We start from the raw sequence: 23,334 nt of genomic DNA on the forward strand, positions 1-23,334 counted from the left end.
CGAGGCGAGAGGCGAGAGGATAGGGCGCGGCGGAGGCCAGCCCCGCGCTTGGAGAGGACGCAGCAGCCGTCGCCAAACCCGATCCTCCTCCTCCTCCTGCTCCGCCGCCGTCCTCTGGCTCTCGGCCGGGAGGAGCCTGCGGCGACGGGGCGGGCGCCGAAGTTGGCAGAAGTTGGCGCGCCTCCTCGGCAGCGCCTTCGTCCTCCTCCTCCTGCCTCTGCTCTCCTCCGGCGGCGGGGGCGCGCCGCCGCCGGATCCGCGCGCAGCCTCTCGCCTCTGCCCCTCGCCGCGCCGGCCCAGCCAGTCAGCCAGCCGAGGGCGGGCGCGCTCTCACTCCTCGCTCGCTCTTTCCGTGGCCGCGCCCGGCGCCAACCCCGCGGGAAGACGCTGCGACGGGCGGCCTGTGTCGCGAGGGGCGGAGCCCAGGGGAAAGGACCGTGGCTGGGGGGGTGCGCGCCCTCTGCTCTCTGCCTCTCTCCCCCTCCCCCCTCTGGACCCCGCGCGCGAGGCTCTCCGGGGGCGGGAAAAGGGTTTCCCTCAGGCGGAAGGCCCCGTGGGAGCCGGGAGGGGGGCAGCCGCTGCTCTGGCTCCCCCCCGCCCCGAACCGGCTCTTCCTTTCGGTTCTGGCGGGGAGCGCGCTCTCCCCCCCCCTTGCGCTCCGCTTTCCCCTCAGAAGAGCCCCCTGCTCCCCGTAATCGAGGGTGATCGTGCCCAGGGGCTCGCCAGATCCCCCTCCGGCCGTCTCTTAGTCCCCACACGATCCCAGGAGCGCGACGTGGAAGTGTGTGGACACCCGCAAAGGTCAGGGATGCTTCTCAAACCGCCAAGAGGCAAAGCCAACGTCCCTCTCACCTGGCCCAGGAGTCCCAGATGCGCCAGTTCTCAACAACAAATGCATCGAACAGGGTGTGCAACCCAAGTGAATCACTATTTTAAGCCATTCGGGGGGGGGGGAGATGCAACCCATTCTTAAATCTTTCCTACTGAAAATGACCTAAAAGTGTTACATTTGGACGGATCGCCCCCATAACTAATGTTGCATCATCTCACTATTTGCAGCAAGCATATACATTCTTTTCCACGGTTAACTTTTGTATACCTCAGAGCACCAAAGTTTATTTCCTAATTGCTTACTGATCTGCTGGTGAAGCAAGTTTTCTCTTGACTCCCCTTTGAACCATCAACATATCCTTTAACATCCTTTTGACACTAATCAATAAGTTACATTTTTTTATCTTTTTTATTTAGCTATAAATGCCAGGCCATCTCTTTTCTCTGCCTGGAGAGGAACAGATTGCTCTTGCCAGAGGTCAGATGTGATGGACTTGAGAGGATTCCCTGCTTTCCACCATTCTGTCTGTCTTGACTGCCCCCCCCCCCCGTTTCTTTTTCAACTTTCTCTCCAGACTTCCCCTATCAGCATAAAATTAGGCAGAAGAAGCTTGGTTCCCTACCCCTGATCCAGTGCAGGGGGGACGACGACAAGCAGTTGTAGACAACCTTATTTTAAAAGTTCTCTTCATGTAACTTTAGTACAATTACATCCTCTGTATATCATTTATATCAGAAGTGGGGAGATGATGAATTATGCTGTACCATGCAGCACTAGGGACGCGGGTGGCGCTGTGGGTAAAACCTCAGCACCTAGGGGTTGCCGATCGCATGGTTGGCGGTTCGAATCCCCGCGGCGGGGCAAGCTCCAGTCGTTCAGTCCCAGCTTCTGCCAACCTAGCAGTTCGAAAGCACCCTTATGTGCAAGTAGATAAATAGGGACCGTTTCCGTGTGCTGCGCTGCTGCTGGCTCACCAGAGCAGCTTCGTCACGCTGGCCACGTGACTCGGCCGGGAGGAGCCTGCGGCGACGGGGCGGGCGCCGAAGTTGGCAGAAGTTGGCGCGCCTCCTCGGCAGCGCCTTCGTCCTCCTCCTCCTGCCTCTGCTCTCCTCCGGTGGCGGGGGCGCGCCGCCCTCCCCGGCCGGGGGGCTCGGCGGGGCCCGCGGGGAAGGAGGCCATGTTCGCGGCGCGCGGGATCGCGGCCCCCCTCGCCCGCCTCCGGCCCGCTCCCCTCCCCCTGCGCGCTGCCCTAGCCGTGCCGGTCTCCTCCCCCTGCGCCGCCGTCCCCTTTCCACATCCTAGGAGCCGCGGTCCGCCTACCGCCCCCGGGCCGCGGCGCGGCTCCCAGCCCGGACTGGCCTCCGCCTCCTGGGACGCGCGCCCACCCCCGCGGCCCCCCAAACTGGCATGGTGGTGTGCCTCGAGATTTTTTTCATGAAACAAGTGTGCCTTTGCCCAAAAAAGGTTGGGAAACACTGGCTTAGGCAATGGTTATGACTATCTGTCCCCACGCCCAGGGGCAGAACTGACTTCCGGATTCCAGCGAAAGCCAGTGAGGGGAAACAATATTGGGGAGAGCATGGAGCTGGGCACCTGACCCTCATCCCGCCCCCGCCCCCCGCATGCTCCCCATTCAGGGGTATGAATGAAAGAATGGCAAGCCCCTGGATTCCTTTAATGGAATTCCCTTGCAGCAGCAGCATTGGAGGGGCAGGCACCGCCAATCCTTACCCCTCCACCAACCAATTTTTTAACCAATGCCTAACTGTAACCTTACAAGTTGTGACGATTTACTACGCAGTAGGCAAAACCAAATGGCACCAGCCAATCAGCCAGATGGACAAAATTCCTACCAGGCCCCTGCCCCCAAAGCAGACGACCCCATGACAGGCATAGCAAGGTCAACGCAATAGCCCTAGATTAGGGAGGGTGGGCGGGTGATCCAATGCACGCAGCAAAAGAGCCCAGTCAGTGCTGTGTGACTTGATTTTATAACATTTGGTCCCTCCCCCTAAATGGCAACACCAAAATTTGCCCAGTGACCCAACCGCCCAATCACTGCGGATGGTCATCCATACTAACCCGCCCAGCAACAGAGGGGGGGGCCTGTTCAGACCCCACCTCAACACATGCTCTCTATGAAGGAGAACATGCTTTGCAGTCCCGCTTTACACACCTGTTTCCTTGGGGAAATGAGGCATAGCAGAGACTGTGGTGTCTTTATGATATATGGTTTGTTTATTTACACATATATACAGCCTGAGTCTACAGAAGGGTCCTCAGCATTCATACCCCAAGCGTTTCTGGCTTCTCCTATAGCCACAGCAGCCATGGACCTAAACAGACCCTGCCTGTTGGGATTCTCAGACGTTGCTCTCTCCTCCTCTCTCCAAGCCACCACTTCCTAACTCTGTGGCTTAACTTCTGACACTCTGCACTAAACTTCTGTCCACATTATATTCTCCCTCTCAATTCTAAAGCCCAGGCAGAGAGAGACCCTGCTCCTTTTGACTAGGGTTGCCATATTTCAAAACGCGTAAATCCGGACACAAAGATTGTTGAGTTTTGTTTTTGCAAAGTTATTGAGCTGCTTCTTCTTCTTCTTCTTCTTCTTCTTCTTCTTCTTCTTCTTCTTCTTCTTCTTCTTCTTCTTCTTCTCACCAAAGTTGTTCAGCATTTTTGGGAGGGGGGGGGAGGGAAACGACGTTTTTGAGCTGCTTCTTTTTTTGACCAAAATTGTTCAGCTTTGGGAGGGACAGGGGCCCAAAGTTGTTGAGCTCTGAATTTTTGAACTATTTTTAATTACATCCGGCAAAATCTACACTACCATCATGGGCTGCCCAACACCTGGATTTCCCCAGACCTCTGACGCTCTGGTTGTGTTAACAACCCATAACCCCAGGCTAACACCTCCAATGAAATTAGTCCAAGTTTCTTAGCACCAGCTTTGATTAGCGCTTATCACATGCAAATTCCAGAGGGATTAGAAATGGCAGGTCAAATACACACATGGCTCTGACGTTCCTAACACACAAGTTCCAATTAAATTATAACTTTTACAGAGCCCAGGTGTTCAGCACCTGCAAACCTGTAATGATATACAACTCCCTCAATTGTTTCTCATGAGGAACTGTAGCCCATTCTCTCTGTAGTCCCCTGAACACTTATGCACATGCTCTCACAGACATTTTCATTTGCCAGGAGAGCAGAAGAGCAGCATGGAGACCCCAAGGAGAAGAATCTGATTCATCCTCAATAATGTAAACAGTCTTCCAAGCAAACATTAAGAATGAATCAGGGCTGCAGAATCCTAGACAGATTGGGAGCTCTTTTGCTTACTTACTGCGTTCCACGCTCCAAGCCTCTGGGGACAGCCAGCGATGTACACAGGACAAAGGTTTGGTAAATGTTTTCTTTGGGGAGGAAATATTGGCAGATACTCTAGCCAAACAGTGTCAGAGGGTGCAAAATTTTAGTAGATCTGAACTTTTGCATGTGTTCACCGATAAGTCCACAGCATGAATCTATCTATCTATCTATCTATCTATCTATCTATCTATCTATCTATCCATCTATCCAATACTTTGGCCACCTCATGAGAAGAGAAGACTCCCTGGAAAAGACCCTGATGTTGGGAAAGATGGAGGGCACAAGGAGAAGGGGACGACAGAGGACGAGATGGTTGGACAGTGTTCTCGAAGCTACCAACATGAGTTTGACCAAACTGCGGGAGGCAGTGGAAGACAGCAGTGCCTGGCGTGCTCTGGTCCATGGGGTCACGAAGAGTCGGGCATGACTAAACGACTAAACAACAACAATCTATCTATCTATCTAATCTATTGTTCTATCTATCTATCTATTTTTAATGCCAGGGTACGGTTTGAAAGTTGGGTCAATCTGAGTCTGCTTAGTAATTGGGCTCAATGGCGGAAGAAAAGTGGCATACAAAGGCAAGGAAATAAAGAATAAACAAGCACAATCCTCAGAAATTTGTATTTAATCAGTATTGAAATATGCATTTCCGAGAAAATGCATGCACCTTTCAATGTATGCATTTCTAAATCGTATTGAATACAATTTTTGAACCAAGAAACAGCATCTGGAGATTTGGAAAGTGAAATTGGATACAGATAATCAGGCTCCTATACACATTTTGGTCCAGGGGGTGCGCATGCCCCTGAGCAATTCACATCGGGATTTGCAAAGATCAGGTTCCACAAACAGCACTAGTTTGAACTACTTTCCCATGGCAGGCAGGGGGAATTAAATTCCCGAACGCTTTTTCACAGGAGGAAAAAAAATAGCCATAGTGAATTACATATAGCAAACAACCAGGAGCCCAAGAGTAGACAATGGATTGAGGTGAAATATGGACCCCAGACCTCTTTAACTGGCCCTTGGGACTCTCGTCAGGTCACACCTACTGCCCAGCCAGCCCTTCTCTTCCCAGGCCTAGTGCCTTACCAACCTTCCATTGCAAACTCTCTGCATGCTTCTACCTTGCTGGAACGTGCCCTTGAAGTCAGTCAAGGCTTGTTGCTTTCCTGGATGGGGAATTGAGAGGCGTAAGGGACTGACAGGATGCTGATGACTGTCCACTGGGGGAAGGGGGCGGGACTCTGACTTGGAAGAGGGGGTTGGTGATTTGTGGAGAAGTGTACCATCCAGGAGGCAAGAGTCGGAGACAGGAGAAACTTCAGAGATGGAAGGCGGAGCACAGAATGGGTCTGAGGAAGAGGAGGAAGAAGCAGGTCGGGCAAGTGGAGGGCCAGGTGCTTCCCACCCCCTCTCCTGAGCCACTGTGTCCCAGAACCAAGAGGGGGTTGAAAGGGGACGTTGTGGGAATGTTGTGGATAGTAGGAGAGGATATATTGCTACTAGTGAGCTAGTAAAGGTAAAGGTAAAGGGACCCCTAACCATTAGGTCCAGTCGTGACCTGGGGTTGCAGTGCTCATCTCGCTTTATTGGCCGAGGGAGCCGGCGTACAGCTTCCGGTCATGTGGCCAGCATGACTAAGCTGCTTCTGGCGAACCAGAGCAGCGCACGGAAACACCGTTTACCTTCCCGCCGGAGTGGTACCTATTTATCTACTTGCACTTAGATGTGCTTTCGAACTGTTAGGTTGGCAGGAACAGGGACCGAGCAACAGGAGCTCATCCCGTCACGGGGCTTCGAACTGCTGACCTTCTGATCGCAAGTCCTAGGCTCTGTGGTTTAACCCACAGCGCCACAGCATCGCAATTGTTGTGGATAGTAGGAGAGGATATATTGCTCCTAGTGAGTTAGTAGCAGAGCACATTCCCTCCACATCGCAGGAAGCTAGTTGGTAGATTCATTTGAATCTCTTGTGTTAAGCAATCCAGTCTGGCTTGTCCAGAATGGGTTATTCCTGGCAAATCCCCTTTGTTCCCTCCTAAAAAGGATAAAGACACAACAGACTTATTTATAAGGAATGATAAGGATTACTTACATCCAGTTCACAGTATGTGCCCTGAAGACAGGCTTTAGCTTGCAGTTACAGAAGAGAGTGTGGGTTCATCCCATATGGGGTTTGAGCCCATGTGCTGCTGGCTGAGAACCAGCAGACAGCAAAAGACATCCAGGGAACAGCATCAAGAGAATGAAAGTCAAGAAGAAGGGAAGGTGGCTGAGTGACCAGCCTTTTATGGGGTTTCCTGGGGTCATACACAGGGGCAGGATGCTCCAGACAGGTGTGACAGGAAGTCCTCCTGGATGGAGGACCATCCCCCTGTGTGTCTACTCTGGGCAAACAGGGAAATGTTGTACTTGACTGCTACATGTTACATCCCACAGACGTTGCCACGCAGGCACAGTCTCCAGCTGCATGCAGGCACATAAACTGATGGAAGGGGAGTGGCCCCCTGTTGCTGCAACTGCTCCATAGAGTGCAGACCTGGGAAGAGCTGCCTAGACGCTAGATTGCTGTGTGCAGGTATACAGGGATGCAGAAGCAACTGTGTTCACAATAAACGATAACTGACGTGTGGGTTCCTTTGGCTGGGAAGTACGCTTGATAAGAGGCTTGTGCATGCATGCATGTGTGTGCATGCTCAGACACTGCTGCAAATGAATAAATGAGTGCTGAAAACAAGATCTCGAATGTTCCTTTGAAGGTGGGGCTTGCTTACGGCACTGATCAGCTGATCGGCACTGCCAGCAAGCCCCACTGCGATTGGCCACAGTAGGGAGTTCCCCATCGGCATTCCCCATCACTTTCAGTGAGCCCCTTTGAAGTTGCCACGTGATATCATAATGGCATTGGGTAAGTGACAGGTGGGTGGCTCCACCTGCCCGTCACAAGGGCCTATGAGAGATTGGAGACCATCAGGGCAGCCCAACTTCCCCACTTTCTGGTCTTGGAGGAACTCTGCCTTATATATACAGTGGTACCTTGGAAGTCAAACGGAATCCATTCCAGAAGCCCGTTTGACTTCCAAAACATTCGGAAACCAAAGTGTGGCTTCCAATTGGCTGCAGGAAGCTCCTGCAGCCAATCGGAAGCCGCGGAAGTCACGTCAGACGTTCAGGTTCCAAAGAACTTTCGAAATCCGGAATAATCACTTCCAGTTTTCGATCGTTCGGGAGCCAAAACGTTTGACTCCCAAGGCATTTGAAAACCAAGGTACGACTGTAAAGTGATATGCCTGCAGTTTTTCCACATTCATGCTAATGAATACACCCAAGTCAGTGGCAAAGCTTACCACCTTGATGCTGCCCTCCATATTTTTATTTTTAGGAAGCGTTTGGTGGAGCCGGTCTTTTAAATACATTCTGTTGTATGTGTCTCTTTCTTTTGGAGGACCCTGGCAGCCACCTCCCACCAGCCTCGTTCTACCAACTTGTAGTCAACCCTTCCATACCCATATGTCACTGTGATGAGGTTCTCCCCTTTGCCAGAGATCAGCACAACTTTCTCATTACTGGTCGTAATCAACATTTTGGCATTATCCTGAACGCAACGGGGTTCCTGGGAGAACCGACTAACGGCCTCATCCAGGCAAGACCTTAGCTCCCGCCATTTCTGGAGTCTCAGCCTGTTCTTCACACGCAACAAGTTCTCCAAGCTTAGCGCCTCCACCCCAGTCTGCAAACGCTCCATGACCACATCCCAGTTGTCTACGTGGACTTCATATTTGGCCTCGCCTTGTTTAAAGAAGACCGAAATCTTATAGGTTTCCTGGCCGGAGACAAACCTCACCACCCGCCCACCACATTCCACCAACATCTCAGCATCCTTCTGGATGGTATCGGGTTCCATGCAGAATTTTTCCACTGCTAGGTCAAAGCAGGCCAAAGGAGAAAACCCTTTCCTAAAGGAACCCCAGTTATGTAGATGACCACGGATGCTAAGGATATTGCTAAGGCTGAGAGGCTGCGGATTAGAGCAGAGACGAGCAAAGTAGAGGTCCCAGTTGGGTACCAAGACATTGTAGTGCACTTTGCCTTGATTGTGGAAGACGGTGACTGCGACCGACCCGTCGCCCGAGGTGAACTCCATCAGCGTGCGCCCATCAGAAACGGTGAGATGGGCATTGCTTCTCACACACGGTGGCTCCCTCTGGAGGTTTTCCAGGGCGCAGCTGAAGCAGGAGAACATTTTGCTGTTGGGTTCTTCCTTGGTCTTGGCCAACAGCATGTTCCTGAAAAAGAGGTCTGCTGAGAGACAGGTTGGGATTCCATCAAATGTAGCCATCCTCGTTCAGATCACTGCACAAGGACAATTAAAAAAATTAATTAAAGGACACTTAAATGTATGAGTCAAGCTTTTCTAGAAATGAAAAGGTACCTATCACCCCCCTTGTTGGTTCCTGTGCACCCCCATTATTAGTTTTTTGTTAGAGCGTTTATTGATTTTCCAATAAAAAACATCCAATTAACATATCAAATCATAATCCAATAAAAATAAAAAACTAAAATAAAAAGATAAAATTGCCTTCCAAATTGTAATTTTGATTTTACGACTTCCCACAGTCTGAACCTCAAAGCATGCCCAGATCTCAGTCCTGCCTTTCATCGATGTTTCCATATTTCCATATTTCGATTTTATCTCTCCAACCTTTGCCCTCCATTTGACCTGGATAAACAGGCTTTCCAACCAACAAGGCCTGCAGGGTAAATAAGACACGCAGCATCCTGGAGAAAGGATCAAGGTCTTCTGCTGTGAATGGGCCCTTAGAGCAAGTCTCCACCCCCATTGTTCAGCCCGGACACTGAGGTCCAGCTCCGAGGGCCTTCTGGCGGTTCCATCGCTGCGAGAAGTGAGGTTACAGGGAACCAAACAGAGGGCCTTCTTGGTAGTGGCGCCCTCCCTGTGGAACGCCCTCCCTTCAGATGTCAAGGAAATAGACAACTATCTGACTTTTAGAAGACATCTGAAGGCAGCCCTGTTTAGGGAAGTTTTTAATGTTTGAACTTTTATTGTGTTTTTAATATTCTGTTGGGAGCCGCCCAGAGCGGCTGGGGAAACCCAGCCAAATGGGCAGGGTATAAATAATAATAATAATAATAATAATAATAATAATAATAATAATAATTATTATTATTATTATTATTATTATTATTATTTGAGTAGCTGTCTCACTGAAGGTGCTCCAAGGCAAAGCTAAAGGACAGTATTTGGAAACATCCTTCTGCATTTTCCATTAGCAGAGAAGAAGGGAACCTCGGGCCTGGGGAGCAAGGGGTGAGATGGCTAAAAATACCGTAGCTTTATCATGTATAATAAGGTAAGAATCCAATGTCTCTATTCAGACCAGGTCTCTCCATGGTTTTAAGTTTGGTAATAAGTTGCAATTCAGCAACTTCTCTTTCCTGAGATTCTTTTGTAATGAGACAGCTACTTTGAGATCTTGTATAGAATGTCCTGGGGAGATTGAAGTGTTCTCCTAATGGTTTCTCTGTCTTGTGATTCCTGATGTCAGATTTATGCCCATTCTCTATTAGAAGCACACTCAAGGATTTACAGGGGTACACATTATCACATTTATTGTGGCCCTTTGGGCCGCTACCACAACAGCAGGAGGGGTAGATCTCCTCAGTGCTTCTTCACCAGCCTGACTCATCTCTGCCTCTTGGCCACCCTCACCCCACTCTCCTGCTTCTACTTCTGCCTCTGATTCTGGACTCTTCTCTACCACAGAGTCTTCCTGCTCACTAAGCCCTGTTGCCTCTTCTTCAGCTTCTGACACCTCCTCCCTCCCAGTCTGCTCCCTCTTCTCCCTCTGACCACTCAGTTGGTGCCACCCAACAATCCACTGTGACCTAACAGTCTGTGACAGTTGACCAGTGAGTTGACCAGTACTCTGACTCACTGTAAGGCTGCTTCCTGTGTTCCTATGTAAATATACTGTACACTGCTGGTTTCTCTCTCTCTCTCTCTCTCTCTCTCTCTCTCTCTCTCTCTCTCTATCTATCTATATCTATCATCATCTATCTATCTCTGGCCTTTGGGACTCTCTCAGGCCACAGTCCTTCCTCAGCCACATCCACTGTCCCCAGGCCACACACCTCAGCTTGCTTTGCACCCTTCCCTGAATGCTTCCCCCCGGTCCTTGAATGAGTCCTTGAACTCTGATTCTGCTTTTTGCCTGCCTGAGTTGGGGGACAGACAGCAGTTCGCAGGTATGTGTAGAAATGAGCCCAGCATACAAAGGTAAAAATTAGCACTCGCTGATCTTCCACGTTTGGCCTGGCCTACCTCAAACGTTTGCCCAGAAGGGAATAATATGGCCTTTGGGCTGAAAAACGTCAAACCACCCCCCACAATTATATTAAGAAGAGCAGGAGTTAAGAAAGAAGATTCCACCTAAACATTAGGAAGAACTTCCTGACAGTAAGAGCTGTTTGACAGTGGAATTTGCTGCCAAGGAGTGTGGTGGAGTCTCCTTCTTTGGAGGTCTTTAAGCAGAGGCTTGACAACCATATGTCAGGAGTGCTCTGATGGTGTTTCCTGCTTGGCAGGGGTTGGACTCGATGGCCCTTGTGGTCTCTTCCAACTCTATGATTCTATTCTATGATTCTATAAGCAACATTTTTTGTAAAATAGACAAAGGTTTTTGTTGTTGTGTTTATTCTGCAAAGAATACTTCTGATCCTGAATTATGCTGACATTTATCTTTTGCCCCTCCCTCCCTCCCTCCCACCCACCTTGTCCCATTAATTATTATTTTATTTATTTATTTATTTATTTATTTGTACATACACCGCCCTTCCCAGTTCAAAAACCGGGCTCAGGGTGGCTAACAACAAATTTAAAACACTTTATTATAAAAGCAGCATAAAATACAGTATAAAAACATGAATAACAATAAAATTCAAAAATCAAAAATCTATTAGATAATCCCCAGGGTTAGCTGGCTGAATTGGTCCTGTAGCCCTTCAGGCCTTTCCCATGGGTAGGATGAGCATTGCTCCCGGGGGAGGGAGGAAGGAGCCAAACAGACACCGAGGGCTTAATTCAGAGAAAGAGTCTTTATTCCTGCTATCCGGAGTAGCAGAAAGGAACCTGCGTGATAATTCACAAGCAAGTACACCTGAAAGCATTTTGCATTCAGTTTATATCCCTTTTTTCAGGCCCTTTTCCTTCCCTCCCCTTTCTCAGGGATCCAGCCTCACGAGTTTGCACAGGTATGTTGGCAGAAACAATCTCCATTCATGATGAATAGAATTGTTTCTATCTGGTTCTCCTGGCGCCATTCCCGGGGTCTGTGCGCCAGTGCCAAGAAAGTTGCAAAGTTGGATGTGCTGCTGGCAAGGCCAACTGAAAGCCTGGGAAACAGAAAGCTTGGTGTTATGTACTGATGTTCTCACCCTGGACCAGCAGGGGGATACTGTAGATAGTTATGCAAATGAAGGATCGAAAGTAACGTTCAGGGATTGGATAGTTTGTATGCAAATGAAGGATCGAAAAGTGACGTTCTGTGATTGGATAGTTTTAGAAAGTTGCAACAGTTACAATTGTTCTGGAGCTCTATATAAGCAGGCTGACTGAGCTCCTCAGTCAGTTCTGTTCCAGCTTACAAATACAGTGGTACCTTGCAAGACGAATGCCTCGCAAGACGAAAAACGCGCAAGACGAAAGAGTTTTCTGTTTTTTGAGTTGTTCCGCAAGACGAATTTCCCTATGGGCGAGTTCTTGCGAGTTCTTGCGAGTTTGTTTCCTTTTTCTTAAAGCCGCTAAGCTGTTAATAGCCGCTAAGCCGTTAATAGTCGCTAAGCCGCTAATAGCCGCTAAACCGCTAAGCCGCTAATAGCCGTGCTTCGCAAGACGAAAAAAACGCAAGACGAAGAGACTCGCGGAACGGATTAATTTTGTCTTGCGAGGCACTGTAGCACCCTGCTTGTGGTTAACGCTTAGCTGGAATGAAATATTCAACGCAGCAATAGAGAAATTAAAATAATAATTTATTTGTCAGACAAATAAATGAGAGACACAGTGGTATATGGTTACCAATGCTCTGCCTGCCAGCCCTCATGGCCAGCACTTATATTCCCTCAGCCCAGTCCCCTTGCTCCTCCTTTGGCTGCCTCTGTCCAATCAGCCTGGTTGAATTTCCTATTGGCTGATTGCTAGAACCAATCATATCAGATACACCCATTTCCTATTACCTTTTATGGGAGACAGAGAGCTATATTTTCTTCTATTTATAAATGGCAAACAAGTAGCCATTAACCTCTACAAGGCACCTTAATTACCAGATAACCTTTGGCCTCTCTTTCCCTATTCCCTACAAACCAGATGGTTTTTAATTTCATTTTAAACAGAGGCTCGGCAACCAGATGTCAGGAGTGATAGTGCTTCCCGTTTGGCATGGGTCTGTGGTCTCTTCCAACTCTAGGACTCTATGTCTCTATGAAATAAGAATCTAACATCTAAATTTCATGCTTTCTAAATCCTTTGCATAATTACATTTAAGCCTATATATTTAATACATTAATATATATATACATTTAGAAGAAAGGGAACTTAGTAAAAAACCAGTTTCCAAAAGCAACTTCTTCAATTTACCCTTTGGGCTTAAGTCTAAAATGGGAGGCATAATAATTGTTTTTGCAACTTGATTATTCTGTAATTTGTAAGGTCAGTGACCTCGCTTCTCAGCCTTTTTATGACCGCAATAAACCAGGGGCCCTCTTTAAGATGAGCACATCTGCCGATGCACTCACTGCTTGGCATGAGAGATGCTGCCTGGCATGAGAGATACAGATATTTTAAAATATATTTTAAGCTCATTTTAAGAATACAGGTGTTTGATCAAAATATAAGCCTTGATTAAAATGCAGACTATGAACAGATGCCTCATTCCCCCCTTTCAAGCTCAAGGACCTTCATCCCAAGTGTCCTTGATAGCTTGACCTTCATCATATTCCTGAGGTAAAGCTCTGTATAGGGCCATGATATGAGGTAGAGTTTCATTTGAAATCATCTTGCTAATTGTACTTCTAAAACATGAAATGATACATGGCACCATACATAAAACCATTACCACTACTGTCAAGAAAAACAAGCAAGACAATAGTATCCCTTTGAGTCCTGTGACATTAGGTAACCAATTGGTGAGCCATCCCATATCCCATCCTTCCCATGTTTGTACTGGGACATGTGCTATATTCTCCATCTTTGTGGCCAACACACGGATTGCCTCACCATTATCTGAAATGTTAAAGCAACAGGCATTCCCTGTCAAGTTCAAGACTCCACATAGGCCTCCCTGCTTGGCAAGTACATAATCCATTCCCATTTTCAGCTGCAAAATGGCGGCTCTACTTTCATCCAACTGTTGTGCAATAAGTCTCAAACTCTGAGCCGTTGCATTGGTTACAAGTTCCACTACTGCTTGTAATCGAATTATTCTGTTTAGATTATAAATAGGATCCCGTGCCCCTTGTATGAGCTCACCAGGATTCCAGGAGGCAGGATCATAATAGGCTATAATGCGCTCTGGTGGCCAATCATCAGTACCGCTCCAACTTTGGGTACTTCCTCCTGCTATATGAGAAATATCAGCGTTTCTTCGTGTACGCTTGGCCAAATTAGTAGGCATAATCCACATTGGTGGTAATACCCATCCCAGGAAACAAGTCCCACTCCATTTGGAGGGGAGTTTCTTGTATGCCCATTCTCCACATATCCACCACAACCATCGGGTCTGAGGTTTTTGGTATGTGGAGGACATAAGGCGAAATAGTAAAAGAGGTAGAGAGTTCACAGTGCAGTATGTTAGATTGCCTTTTTCTGTCACAGTTATGTTCCATACCACTTTCCATGCATGAATAAAAGGAGGTGCACAGGGCAAGGTATTCCGAGCTCGATAGGTAGTATCGTGTGCCCAGGTATTCTTAATATTATCCCAAGTATAGTGACAATGAGAAGAGCCTATCATGGTAGAATCAGCTGCATCTGATGATTTATGTACACAGAATTCCCCTTGTACAGGTATAACTCGTAATGGTTTAGTTGAGTTCCATCCGGGGAAATTCTGTACTTCTGTTTGGTTTGGTATTTCGCTTACCATACCAATGGCATCTAATGGTATCGGTAATAAGGGCATACCTCCCTCTGAATCATCTGGCCCAAGAGAGCAAACAAGGCAATTGGTCCTATTTGCAACATTGGCTACCATTTCAGCTAACCCTACCCACATATTGTGGTCATGGTGGAATCCATATTTAGTCAATTTGGCCAGATTCAAGGACCCTTCCCCTTCCCAAGGGATCAGGATTAATAATAAAATCATGTTGATGTCTAGCATATGCATTCCTTCCACAAAAGATTACCTTATAGTGATAGCAAATAAATATTAGTCCCAATATAATTCCCCCAGTGACAGAAATGGGGAACCACCAAGACCAAAACATATATCCCGAGGATCCCCAATGAGTAATATCTCTGATAATTGTTCCACAAGGGGGGGGGGGCAGTTAATTAATTGTATAAGAGAATCTTTCCTTTCACAATCGCTGGTTCAGATGCTCCTCAAGCTTCAGGCGTGCGCAGGTCAGCCAGCTTCCAGGTTGTGGCTGCAGCAGGCCGGTCGTCTAATGTTGCCCGTGACCTAGCCCGTTCCCGGTAGGGCTAGATACAGGGGTTTTTGGAGAGAGTCAGTTTAAGAGGATTAGAGGGGTCACCTTTGCACGTCCAACTGCCTTTGGACTTCTTCAAACGGGAGTGATGAATCCAGGGGGTCACCTCAGCTACCTTCACCGCTGTTGGAGTAGAGAGCAAGACGGTGTAAGGTCCACGCCACTTAGGTGCAAGTGGATCTCGTTTCCACTCTTTCACCCATACGCTATCGCCAGCCTGGAACTGATGAATCGGCTCGGCAATGCTGCACGGCGTGCGCTCGAGGGCCCACCTGTTAAGAGAAACAAAAACACGGGAGAGAGATTGCACTTGTTCCTGTGTCACATGGTCTCCTATTTGTTTGAGGTCAGCTGGAATATCCTGAACAAAGGAGGGCGGCCTCCCATACAGGAGCTCAAAAGGTGACAATTTAAGTCTTTTGGTGGGTGCACACCGAACACGAAACAGTGTTATGGGTAACACATCTACCCATCCCAATCCTGTTTCCTGGGTTAACTTTGCCAATTGGGTTTTCAGAGTCCTATTCATTCTTTCAGTTTTCCCTGAACTCTGAGGCCTATAGGCTGCATGCAGTCTCCATTTCACTTGTAGGACTCGACATACTTCTTGTACTACTTGATCAATGAACGCTGGCCCATTATCACTTCCAATGCATCTAGGTAATCCAAACCTCGGGATCAATTCAGTGAGGAGTCTCTTAGTTACCTCTCGTGCCTTTTCAGTTCTGGTGGGAAAAGCTTCAACCCATCCGGTAAGAGTATCTACAAACACAAGGAGATACTTGAATCCCTTAGAAGGGACCAGCTCTGTGAAGTCCACAATTAGGCTTTCCATGGGGACATATCCCACATGTTGGATTCCAGGAGGTTGTACCGGTCCCTGCCTGGGATTGTTTTTAGCACAAAGAACACATTTCTGTGAAATGCAAGTTGCTAATTGTGATAGGTTAATAATATACAACTTCCGACTGAGACTCTCTCTGGTTGCAGTACCGCCAAGGTGAGTAGATTCATGATAATTTCTTACAATTGTGCCTGCTAGGTGATGAGGTACATAAATCCTATTGTCTGGCAGGATCATCCAACCGTCCTTCACAACCGCTCCTTCCTGTTCAGCCCACTTCCTCTCTTCTGGGGTATAGTGAGGTTTAACTTCTTCTGGAACTACCTCTGGTATGAGGGCTGCTATAAATCCTCCCACAGGCTTTTGGGCTGCCTCTCGGGCTGCTTTGTCAGCAGCATGATTTCCTCTGGTTATTGGATCCCTTCCTCGTCCATGACCTTTGCAGTGCATTACAGCAATCTGTTCTGGAGCCCATACTGCCTCCAACAGGATTTCTACTTCAGGTCCATATTTCAAGGCCTTCCCGTGGGCTCCTATTAGACCTCTTTCTTTCCATAGAGCACCATGTGCATGCAGGGTTAAGAAGGCATATTTAGAATCAGTATAGATGTTTGCCTTACATCCGGCTGCCAATTGCAGAGCTCTAGTTAAACCTATAAGTTCAGCTTTTTGTGCTGAGGTGCCAGCAGGCAAAGCTTCAGCTTCCACAACTTCCTCATTGGTGACCACAGCATATCCTGCTCGTCTGGCACCTTCATGCAGGTAACTGCTACCATCAGTATAATATACAACATCTGGATTTTTCAATGGTTCATCTTTCAGATCAGGTCTACTGGAATAAACTTCATCCATTATTTGGAGACAATCATGTGATTCTTCATCATCTACCTCTGGTAGGGGCAGCAAAGTTGCTGGATTGAGCATATTCACTACTCGTAGATGAATCCTGGGATTTTCACACAATAGGCCTTGGTATCTAGCCATCCTTGGGTTCGTTAGCCAATAACTACCCTTATATTCCATGAGCGTCAGAACAGCATGAGGTACATTCACATACATCGTCTGGCCGAAGGTAAATTTATCAGCTTCTTTGACAAGGCTTGCAGTGGCCGCTACTGCCCTTAGGCATGGAGGCCATCCTTTTGCTACTGAGTCCAATTGTTTTGACAAATAAGCTACTGGACGGTTCCAACTTCCTAATCTCTGGGTCAGGACTGCCGCTGCAATCCCATTCTGTTCATGTACATACAGCTGAAAGGGTTTTTCCGAATTAGGCAGTCCAAGAGCTGGGGCCTCCATAAGTCGTTGTTTGATAACTAAAAAGGCTTGTTGCTGCTCAGGTCCCCATACGAATGGGTCCTTTTCTGCACCTCGAGTGCTTTCATGTAAGGGCTTGGCCAGACTGCTGAAATCAGGTATCCATAGTCTACAAAACCCTGCTGTTCCCAGGAATCCTCTGAGTTGTTTCCTTGTGGTAGGTTCCTTGATAAGGCAAATAGCTTCTTTCCTCTCTGGTCTCAATGCTCGTTGTTGGTGTGAGATGTCAAAGCCCAAATATTTGACCTTTTCTAAACATAACTGTGCCTTTTTCTGGGAAACTCGGTAGCCAGCTTGCCAGAGCAAGTGGAGCAGTTCCTCTGTCCCTTCTTTACAGGTATCAAAATCCTTTGCCGCTAATATAAGGTCATCTACATATTGCAGAACCACCTTTTCTCCAGGTATTGAGGGGTAACTTGTTAGATCCTTCGCCAAGGCAGTGCCAAATAAAGTTGGGGAATTTTTGAATCCCTGGGGCAATCTTGTCCAGGTTAGCTGGCCTTTTGTTCCTGTCAAAGGGTCTTCCCACTGGAAGGCAAATATAGGTTGGCTCTGTGGTGCCAGCCGGCAACAGAAGAATGCATCTTTCAAGTCCAATACAGTAAAAAATGTTGCTTCTGGTGGGATCAAACTCAGCAAGGTATATGGGTTTGGTACATTTGGGTGCAAGGTCTCGATAGCCTGGTTTACGAGCCTCAAGTCCTGCACTGGCCTGTATTCATCTGTCCCAGGTTTTCGAACAGGCAAAAGGGGTGTGTTCCATTCTGATTGGCAGGGCTTAAGCAGACCATATTTTAATAGGCGGTCCAAATGTTTCTGGATGCCCTCTGCTGCTCGCCGGGGTAAAGGATATTGCTTTACAGATACAGGGGTAGCCATAGGTTTTAGGGTTACTACAATTGGAGCTATATTCTTGGCCATTCCTGGTGGGCTATTTTCGGCCCATACTCCTGGTGGCACCTGTAGAGTTCGGAGGAGCTTGTTTAACTCTGTATCCAATGTGGGTTGGACTTGCAGGGCTGACATTAGGCGCCATGATTGTTCCTTAGGTACTGAGAGGGAAATTATTCCTGCTGCCTTTGATGGCAGTTTCATTTCTGGACCTCGAGGAGTGAAGGTGATTTGGGCCTGCAATTTGGACAGCATATCTCTACCTAAGAGAGGTATTGGACACTCAGGTATATACAAAAACTGATGGGTTAAACGATGTCCCCCAATCTGGCATTCCAAAGGTTGGAGGAAAGACCTCTTAGCTGTCTGACCAGTGGCACTTTTAATGACTACACTTTTGGATGCCTTTTTCTGCAGTAGTTCTGGGAGTACTGAGTATTCAGCCCCAGTATCAATCATAAAGTCTATTAAATGGCTCCCTAATTGAATCGTGACCGTGGGCTCCTGGAAGCCTAACTTTATGGAGTCCGGTCGTTCCTAGTCTTGGGTAAAATCCTCCTCTGCCAGTCCAATGACATTGTCCCTACCCCGTCCTTGTCCAGGTCTCTGATATCTTCCATCTCGGGTCATTCCCCGTCCCCGTCCCTGGTTTCTTGGGCCGGAGCCTGGGCCTGGGCCTGGGCGTACTTCTTCCAACCTCAGGGGTTCAGGACACTCCCGCTTCCAATGACCCTCCTTCTTGCAATTTGCACATTGATTCCTTCCCAGTGGTGGATTCCTTCCCCGCCCTCTCCCTCCATTTAAGGGGCGGTAGTCTTGCTTCACTGCTGTGGCTAACATTACCATCTTTTCCTTCTGCCACTTCTTCTTCTCTTGTTTCTCAGCCTCATCCCTATTCCGATAAACTCGGCGTGCAATGGCCATAATTTGGCTCATCAGCATCCCTTCCCATCCTTCTGATTTCTGAATTTTCTTACGAATGTCAGAAGCGCACTGGGCCACAAAAGTAGCAGTAATCATTCTGCTGTTTTCAGGGGCTTCAGGGTCAAAAGGAGTCCATATACGATAGGCTTCCTGCAGCCTCTCTAAAAAGTCTCCTGGACTCTCATTTGGTTTCTGTTCTACTTCTGAGACTTTAGACATGTTAGTGGGCTTCTGGCATGCCCTGCGGATACCTTGCACAAGCGTCTGGCGGTAGGTGGTAAGTCTGGCCAGGTGAATTACATTGTTTGGATCCCAATTAGGATCTTCCAAGGGAAAGTTGTCTTGGAGATGACGGTCAATATTAAAAATATTTCCCACTCTGGCCTGCTCACGCAAATATATCTGTGCCTTTTCAATTATGTCTCTCCTTTCCTCAGTGGTGAACAGAGTATTCAGGAGCTGGCGGCAATCTGTCCAAGTAGGACTATGAGTATTTATTATTGAAGTCACCAAGTCCATCATAGCCTGAGGTTTTTCTGCAAAAGATGGGGTGTGTGTTTTCCAATTCATCAGATCTGTAGTCGTGAATGGAATATATTGCAGGGTCGAAGTTCGAGGTGGCCGTGGTCCAGGTTGCCCGTTAACCAGCACAGGCTCCTCAAGTGCATCAAATACTCTTCTGAGAGGGGCTACTACGTGATCTTTCTCTTCGCTTTGCTCTAGAGGCCTCAAATCATAGGGGATGGTATTTGTCCCAAGGCGTTCTTTTAGCAGCCTTATACGCCTGGCTGTATTGCTTGCTGACCGGTTAAGGTCTCCCTGTAACTTCTGTAATATTTCTCTAGGACTTGGATGTACAGGGGTTTGGGGTAGGCAATCAGTTGTTCCACTAAAGGAGACTGTAGATGGAGTTCTACTGGGACTCACAGATGGAATAACGGCTTCTGCTTGGGCTTTATTATAGGCCTCCAATGCCTCCTGAAGATATTTATCATAATCTATCAAGGAATCAAGTTCTGTGACTCCAGCCCCATTATTCATTCCACTTTCTTGCCTTGGGGTTACAACTGGTGGAGTGTTTGGATTAGGCTCCCTTCGATGTGGAGCATAGGGTGGAGGTGGAAGCACCTCTTCCTCTGGTCCCTCAAAAATGGGTTTGAGTTTATTTGGCAAGATTCCTTTCCTAGCTTCGGCTTTTACAGCCAATAATTTGCATCGTTGGACTTTGCATTCCCTTATCCATGGAGGATTTTTATTTAATGTGCTCAGCCAAGAATCTATATATGAAAATTGTTCTGGGCACCCTCCAGTTTCTTTGGCGATGTTAGACCAAAGTTTACTTACTAAATTTATATCAAAGGTTCCCTGAGATGGCCATCCAGTATTTTGTTTTGGCCACTCTAATTCACATAACGTTCTCAAGTGCTCTGGCGTCATTTTGACTCCATATGCCCCTGAGAAGGCTTTCTTAAAATTATTTAACATACATTCAAGAGGTGTATTTTCCCCCTTTGAACCTCCAACTCCCATTGTATGGCCCTGTGAAGTATCCACTCAGTCACTCACACACTCGTTTTCACACTCAGGTCAGCTGCAGACTGTACTTTCTCACACATACAATGCGCTGGATACTTTACCACACACTACCTCCCAACTTTCCTTTCCCTACACCAGATCACCATCTGATGTACCCAACCATCTAGCGTACTCAGCTCCCACTTACTGAGACGCAGAAGTTTGATCAAGACTTCTCTTCCTCCCAATTAATTGGAGGGCCAAAAACCCCTTTGTGCACTTACCCTTGGTTGGTTCCGTTTCCCCCCGGTCCGTCGCCGTCAGTGGGCAGGGTATCAGACAGACGAGACTTCTGCGTTCCCCTGGAAAAAGACTTTCCAGTGCGCGCTGGGTAGGCAGTGAGTGGTCCTCTCTCTTGTACCCCGCCCAGTAAGGCGAAGGGGCTGCGTTCCAGCAGACCACTTATCCGAGTCACAAGAGCACCATAAAATGTAGCACCCTGCTTGTGGTTAACGCTTAGCTGGAATGAAATATTCAACGCAGCAATAGAGAAATTAAAATAATAATTTATTTGTCAGACAAATAAATGAGAGACACAGTGGTATATGGTTACCAATGCTCTGCCTGCCAGCCCTCATGGCCAGCACTTATATTCCCTCAGCCCAGTCCCCTTGCTCCTCCTTTGGCTGCCTCTGTCCAATCAGCCTGGTTGAATTTCCTATTGGCTGATTGCTAGAACCAATCATATCAGATACACCCATTTCCTATTACCTTTTATGGGAGACAGAGAGCTATATTTTCTTCTATTTATAAATGGCAAACAAGTAGCCATTAACCTCTACAAGGCACCTTAATTACCAGATAACCTTTGGCCTCTCTTTCCCTATTCCCTACAAACCAGATGGTTTTTAATTTCATTTTAAACAGAGGCTCGGCAACCAGATGTCAGGAGTGATAGTGCTTCCCGTTTGGCATGGGTCTGTGGTCTCTTCCAACTCTAGGACTCTATGTCTCTATGAAATAAGAATCTAACATCTAAATTTCATGCTTTCTAAATCCTTTGCATAATTACATTTAAGCCTATATATTTAATACATTAATATATATATACATTTAGAAGAAAGGGAACTTAGTAAAAAACCAGTTTCCAAAAGCAACTTCTTCAATTTACCCTTTGGGCTTAAGTCTAAAATGGGAGGCATAATAATTGTTTTTGCAACTTGATTATTCTGTAATTTGTAAGGTCAGTGACCTCGCTTCTCAGCCTTTTTATGACCGCAATAAACCAGGGGCCCTCTTTAAGATGAGCACATCTGCCGATGCACTCACTGCTTGGCATGAGAGATGCTGCCTGGCATGAGAGATACAGATATTTTAAAATATATTTTAAGCTCATTTTAAGAATACAGGTGTTTGATCAAAATATAAGCCTTGATTAAAATGCAGACTATGAACAGATGCCTCAGCACCACTGTAAAGAGCTGCTTTGGAAGAATCACTGTGTCATCTGATATGTTCGTCCACAACTTAACACTTTGTTCTCTCAGCTTCTTTTTGTTACAGCAAAGCGAATGCTTTTTAGCTACTGAATCCTCAAAGAAAGTAATTGGGAAGTCTTTTGAGGCCTAGTTGAAGTTTTGAGGCCTAGTTGGGGTGAGGCCTAGGTGGGGTGACTTTACAGGTTTGGGGAGCCCCTCCCTTCAGTCCTACTTGGGCCAGCGAGGAGGCCAGGGGAGAATTAGTTGTGGGGTCTCAGAGTGGGTGATCTTCATAAAAGGGGAGGGGGAGGGAAGAGAAGGGAAATAAAAGATCAGGTTGAATTCAAATGAAAGGCCAGGCAGAATAGCTCTGTCTTACAGGCCCGGCGGAAGGAGGTTAAATCCTGAAGGGCCCTAGTGTCATGGGACAGAGCATTCCACCAGGTCGGAGCCATCACTGAAAAGGCCCTGGCCCTGGTGGAGGATAGTCTGACTTCCTTAGGGCCCGGCACCTCTAAACTATGGTTATTCATGGACCTTAAGGTCCTCTGCGGGGCAGACCAGGAGAGGCGGTCCCATAAATATGAGGGCCCTAAGCCACAAAGGGCTTTAAAGGTCAAGACCATTGTTTTCTCCCCCACCCCCAGAATTCATATGGTCATCTTCCAGGGCAGCAATCTTTTTTTAAAAAACATTTTTAAATGAATTTCAGCACCATGCAGATGACAATATCGTTGGAGGGCGGCTGAGGGGGAGGCAGCGGGCAGAGGCCAGCCCTATGTTGCTTTTTTGGGTGGGGAGCCACTTCATCCCTCCCAGGAGAGACACTGTGGCTCAGGATCACTGCAGGCCCAGTGCCAGTCGCAGGGTCAACACATGCCAGTTGCGTCCTTCTCAGCTGCCCTCTGGCATGGGGTGGCGGGGGACCCAGCAGCTCAGCACCCTGCAAGCACAGCCCCAGGCCGGGCCGCTTTGGGGAGTGGGATGCCGTGCTCTGAAGCGCCTTGACTTGGGTGTCACCTTGGGCTCCAGCATTCTGCCCCCAAGTTAAGTGCCGCCCAGTTCACCCCCCCAGCTATGTGACTGCCCCCACTTCAACCCTGAACATTTTTTTTCCAATTGTTTATTTATTTTTCTTTATTGAAAGTTCAAAAAGGACATAATTATATGTACACTAAACATAAAGGTAAAGGGACCCCTGACCGTTAGGTCCAGTCACAAAGCACTCTGGGGTTGCGGCGCTCATCTCACTCTATTGGACAAGGGAGCCAGCGTTTGTCCGCAGACAGCTTCTGGGTCATGTGGCCAGCATGACTAAGCCGCTTCTGGCGAACCAGAGCAGCGCACGGAAACGCTGTTTACCTTCCCACAGGAGTGGTATCTATTTATCTACTTGCACTTTGACGTGCTTTCGAACTGCTAGGTGGGCA

General features: G+C 47.7%; 2 protein-coding genes across 4 annotated transcripts in view; one reads left to right on the top strand and one right to left on the bottom strand.

The window, feature by feature from the left end:
- Positions 1 to 23,334, bottom strand: part of LOC310702004 (lymphocyte antigen 6 complex locus protein G6c-like) — a 110,298-nt gene that overhangs the window by 54,051 nt on the left and 32,913 nt on the right. The gene's annotated exons all lie outside the window — the stretch shown is intronic.
- LOC310701995 (uncharacterized protein) overlaps positions 10,240 to 23,334 on the top strand; it is a 75,385-nt gene continuing 62,290 nt past the window's right edge. For 2 of the 3 annotated variants that reach the window (XR_014523135.1, XM_083493594.1), the window contains exon 1: positions 10,240 to 10,505. The gene's annotated coding sequence lies outside the window, so the exon portion shown is untranslated. Of the gene's footprint in view, positions 10,506 to 11,460; positions 11,480 to 23,334 lie in introns of those variants that run through there. The other variant, XR_014523136.1, reaches the window with a different exon arrangement.

Source organism: Podarcis liolepis (genome assembly GCF_965112155.1).
Source record: "Podarcis liolepis genome assembly, chromosome: 2".
NCBI classification, from domain to species: domain Eukaryota; kingdom Metazoa; phylum Chordata; class Lepidosauria; order Squamata; family Lacertidae; genus Podarcis; species Podarcis liolepis.